The following is a 5,976-nucleotide window of genomic DNA, read 5'->3' as shown; positions in this document are numbered from 1 at the left end:
GTTTCATCGCTACGAGTAACCCCGTTGCTCAAAGATGACTGGCAAGTGTCGGTTTCTCCAACTTTAGTTGAATCGGATTTGACCGAGGAGGTCCTTGGATGAGGTTAAATAGCAACTCATATATCTCCGTTGTGGTGTTTGCGTAAGTAAGATGCGATCCTACTAGATACCCTTGGTCACCACGTAAAACATGTAACAACAAAATTAGAGGACGTCTAACTTGTTTTTGCAGGGTATGATTGTGATATGATGTGGCCAACGATGTGATGTGATATATTGGATGTATGAGATGATCATGTTGTAATAGAAATATCGACTTGCACGTCGATGGTACGGCAACCGGCAGGAGCCATAGGGTTGTCTTTATACTAACATATGTGCTTGCAGATGCGTTTACTATTTTGCTAGGCTGTAGCTTTAGTAGTGATAGCATAAGTAGCACGACAACCACGATGGCTACACGTTGATGGATGATCATGGTGTGGCGCCGGTGACAAGAAGATCGTGCCGGTGCTTTGGTGATGGAGATCAAGAAGCACGTGATGATGGCCATATCATGTCACTTATGAATTGCATGTGATGTTAATCCTTTTATGCACCTTATTTTGCTTAGAACGACGGTAGCATTATGAGGTGATCTCTCACTAAAATTTCAAGACGAAATTGTGTTCTCCCCGACTGTGCACCGTTGCGACAGTTCTTCGTTTCGAGACACCACGTGATGATCGGGTGTGATAGACTCAACGTTCACATACAACGGGTGCAAAACAGTTGCACACGCGGAACACTCGGGTTAAGCTTGACGAGCCTAGCATGTGCAGACATGGCCCCGGAACACATGAGACCGAAAGGTCGAGCATGAATCGTATAGTTGATATGATTAGCATAGGGATGCTTACCACTGAAACTATTCTCGACTCACGTGATGATCGGACTTGAGATAGCGGATTTGGATCATGTACCACTCAAATGACTAGAGAGATGTACTTTTTGAAGTGGGAGTTCTTAAGTAATATGATTAATTGAACTAATTGTCATGAACATAGTCTAATGGTCTTTGCGAATTACGATGTAACTTGCGCTATAGCTCTACTGTTTTTATATGTTCCTAGAGAAAATTTAGTTGAAAATTGATAGTAGCAACCTTTGCAGACTGAGTCTGTAAAACCGAGGATTGTCCTCGTTGCTACGCAGAAGGCTTATATCCTTAATGCACCACTCGGTGTGCTGCACCTCGAGCGTCGTCTGTGGATGCTATGAACATCCGACATACACATTACTGATGACTACACGATAGTTCAGTGCAAGATACTTGATGGCTTAGAAGCAAGGCGCCGAAAACGTTGTAAAACGTCACGGAACATAAGTGATGTTCTAAAGAGATGAAATTGTGATTTCATGCTTGTGCCCTTGTTAAGAGGTACGAGACCTCCAACAAAATTCTTTGACCACAAAGTAAAGGAGAAAAGCTCAATCGTTGAGCGTGTGCTCAGATTGTCTGAGTACGACAATCACTTGAATCAAGTGGGAGCTAATCTTCCAGATGAGATAGTGATGGTTCTCCAAAAGTCACTGCCACCAAGCTTTGAGAGCTTCGTGATGAACTATAACATATCAAGGATAGATACAATGATCTTTGAGAGATTCGCGACGTTTGACACTGCGAAAGTAGAAATCAAGAAGGAGCATCAATAGTTGATGGTTTGAAAAACCACTAAGTTTCAAGAAAGGCGAGGGCTAGAAGGGATACTTCGTGAAACGGCAAAACAGTTGCTGCACTAAAGAAGAGACCCAAGATTAAACCCAAACCCGAGACTAAGTGCTTCTGTAATGAGGGGAACAATCACTGAGGCGGAGCAACTCAAGATACTTGGTAGATAAGAAGGCTGGCAAAAGTCGAAAGAAGTGTATTTGATATACATGATGTTGATGTGTACTTTACTAGTACTCCTAGTAGCACGAGGGTATTGGATACTGGTTCGGTTGCTAAGTGATTAGTAACGCGAAATGAAAGCTACGGCATAAACGGAGACTAGCTAAAGGCGAGGTGACGATACGTGTTGGAAGTGTTTCCAAGGTTGATATGATCAAACGTCACACGCCCCCTTTACCATCGGGATTGGTGTTGAACCTAAATAATTGTTATTTGGTGCTTGCGTTAAGCATGAACATGATTGGATCGTGTTTATTGCAATACGATTATTCATTCAAAAGGAATAATGGTTACTCTATTTGCTTGAATAATCACCTTCAATGGTTTATTGAATCTCGATTGTAGTGTTACACATTGGTGCCAAAAGATACGAGTTAAATGATGATAGTACCACTTACTTGTGGCACTGCCGCTTGAGTCATGTTAGTATAAATTGCATGAAGAGGCTCCATGCTGATGGATCTTTACTCACCTGATTTCGAATCACTAGTGACATGCAAATCATACCACATGAGCAAGGCCTTGTTTTCATTGAGATGAATCAAGATAGTAACTTGTTGGAAGTGATACATTTTGATGTATGCAGTCCAATGAGTGCTGAGGCACGCAGTGGATATCATTATGTTCTTACTTCACTGACGACTTGAGTAGATGCAGGAGTATTTGCTTAATGAATCACAAGTCTGAAATATTGAAAAGTTCAATTCCGTTTCAGAGTGAAGTTCGTCGTAACAAGAGGATGAACTGTCTACGATATGATCATAGAAATGAATATCTGAGTTACGAGTTTTTGGTACACAGTTAAGACAATGTGGAAATTGTTTCGCAGTTCATGCCACCTGGAACATCATAGTGTGATGATGTGTCTGAACGTCATAGCCATGCACTATTTGGTATGGTGCATACTATGATGTCTCTTATCGAATTACCACTATCGTTTATGGGTTATGCATTAGAGACAACCGCACTCACTTTAAATAGGGCACCGCGTATTTCCGTTGAGATGACACAGTATAGACTGAGGTTTAGAGAAATCTAAACTGTCGTTTCTTGAAAGTTTGGGGCTTCGACTCTTATGTGAAAAAGTTTCAGTCTGATAAGCTCAAACCCAAAGCGGATAAATGCATCTTCGTAGGATATCCAAAACAGTTGGGTACATCTCCTATCTCAGATCCAAAAGCAAAGTGTTTGTTTCTAGAAACGGATCCTTTCTCGAGGAAAGGTTTCTCTCGAAAGAATTGAGTGGGAGAGTGGTAGAACTTGATGAGGTTATTGAACCATCACTTCAACCAGTGTGTAGCAGGGCGCAGGAAGTTGTTCCTGTGGCGCCTACACCAATTGAAGTGGAAGCTGATGATGGTGATCATCGAGCATCAGATCAAGTTACTACAAGCCTCGTAGGTTGACAAGGTCGCGTACTGCTACAGAGTGGTACGATAACCCTGTCTTGGAAGTCATGTTGTTGAGCAACAGTGAACCTACGAGTTATGGAGAAAGCGATGGTGGGCCCAGATTCCGACAAATGGCTGGAAGCCATGAAATCCGAGAGAGGATCCATGTATGAAAACAAAGTGTAGACTTTGGTAGAACTACTTGATGGTCATAGGACTATTGAGTAAAAATGGATCTTTAAAGGAAGACAGACGATGGTGATAAGTCACTATTAAGAAAATCTCGACTTGTCGCAAAGATGTTTTCGACAAGATCAAACAAGTTGACTATGATGAGACTTTCTCACTCGTAGCGATGCTAAAGGTCTGTTAGAATTATGTTAGTTGTTGATGCATTATTTATGAAATATTGCATGTAGGATGACAACACATTGTTTTCTCAACGGTTTCCTTGAGCAAACATTGTATGTGATACAACCAGAAGGTTTTGTCGATCCTAAAGATACTAGCAAGTATGCAAGCTCCAGTGATCCTTCAATGGACTGGTGCAAGCATCTCGGAGTTGGAATATACACTTTGATGAGATGATCAAAGATTTTGGGTTTGTACAAGGTTTATGAGAAACTTGTATTTCCAAAGAAGTGAGTGGGAGCACTGTAGAATTTCTGATAAGTGTATGTGGTAGACATATTGTTGATCAGAAGTAATGTAGAATTTCTGTAAAGCATATAAGGTTGTTTGAAAGGAGTTTTCAAAGGAATACCTGGATTGAGCTACTTGAACGTTGAGCATCAAAGATCTATGGAGATAGATCGAAAGTGCTTAATGGAAGTTTCGACAAGATACATGCCTTGACAAGTTTTTGAAGGAGTTCAAAATAGATCAGCAAAGAAGGAGTTCTTGGTTGCGTTGTGAGGTGTGAATTTGAGTAAGACTCAAAACCCGACCCCGGCAGAATAAAGAGAATAGACGAAGGTCGTCTTCTATGCCTTAGCCGTAGAATCTAAAGTATGCCATGCTGTGTACCGCACCTGATGTGTGCCTTGACTCAAAGTATTTTGAGAGGTACAGAGAGTGATCCATGATTGAATCACTAGCAGCGGTCAAAATTTATCCTTAGTAACTAATGGACTAAGGAATTTTTCTCGATTATGGAGGTGGTTAAAAAGTTCGTCATAAAAGGTTACGTCGATGCAAGCTTTGACACTAATCCGATTAACTATGAGTAGTGAAACGGATTCATATAGTAGAGTAGATATTTGGAGCATTTCCGAATAGCACGTAGTAGCAGCATCTATAAGATGACATAAAGATTTGTAAAGAACGCACGGATCTGAAAGTTTCAGAACCGTTGACTAAAACCTCTCTCACGAGCAAGACGTGACCAGACCCCAGAACTATATGGGTGTTGGATTCGTTGGAATCACATGGTGATGTGAACTAGATTATTGACTCTAGTGCAAGTGGGAGACTGTTGGAAATATGCCCTAGAGGCAATAATAAATTAGTTATTATTATATTTCTTAGTTCATGATAATCGTTTATTATCCATGCTATAATTGTATTGATTGGAAACACAATACTTGTGTGGATACATAGACAAAACACTGTCCCTAGTAAGCCTCTAGTTGACTAGCTCGTTGATCAAAGATGGTCAAGCTTTCCTGGCCATAGGCAAGTGTTGTCACTTGATAACGGGATCACATCATTAGGAGAATCATGTGATGGACTAGACCCAAACTAATAGACGTAGCATGTTGATCGTGTCATTTTGTTGCTACTGTTTTCTGCGTGTCAAGTATTTGTTCCTATGACCATGAGATCATATAACTCACTGACACCGGAGGAGTGCTTTGTGTGTATCAAACGTCGCAACGTAACTGGGTGACTATAAAGATGCTCTACAGGTATCTCCGAAGGTGTTAGTTGAGTTAGTATGGATCAAGACTGGGATTTGTCACTCCGTGTGACGGAGAGGTATCTCGGGGCCCACTCGGTAATACAACATCACACACAAGCCTTGCAAGCAATGTAACTTAGTGTAAGTTGCGGGATCTTGTATTACGGAACGAGTAAAGAGACTTGCCAGTAAACGAGATTGAAATAGGTATACGGATACTGACGATCGAATCTCGGGCAAGTAACATACCGAAGGACAAAGGGAATGACATACGGGATTATATGAATCCTTGGCACTGAGGTTCAAACGATAAGATCTTCGTAGAATATGTAGGATCCAATATGGGCATCCAGGTCCCGCTATTGGATATTGACCGAGGAGTCACTCGGGTCATGTCTACATAGTTCTCGAACCCGCAGGGTCTGCACACTTAAGGTTCGACGTTGTTTTATGCGTATTTGAGTTATATGGTTGGTTACCGAATGTTGTTCGGAGTCCCGGATGAGATCACGGACGTCACGAGGGTTTCCGGAATGGTCCGGAAACGAAGATTGATATATAGGATGACCTCATTTGGTTACCGGAAGGTTTTCGTGCATTACCGGAAAAGTTTCGGGCTCATCGGTAGTGTACCGGGAGTGCCGGGAGGGGTGCCGGGGACCATCGGGAGGGGTGTCACGCCCCAAGGGGTCTCATGGGCTATGGAAAGAGATAAACCAGCCCCTAGTGGGCTGGAATAAGTTCCCACTAAG

This window comes from Hordeum vulgare, chromosome 4H (assembly GCF_904849725.1).
Source record: "Hordeum vulgare subsp. vulgare chromosome 4H, MorexV3_pseudomolecules_assembly, whole genome shotgun sequence".
In the NCBI taxonomy this organism is placed as follows: domain Eukaryota; kingdom Viridiplantae; phylum Streptophyta; class Magnoliopsida; order Poales; family Poaceae; genus Hordeum; species Hordeum vulgare.
This window is presented reverse-complemented; position numbering follows the sequence as displayed.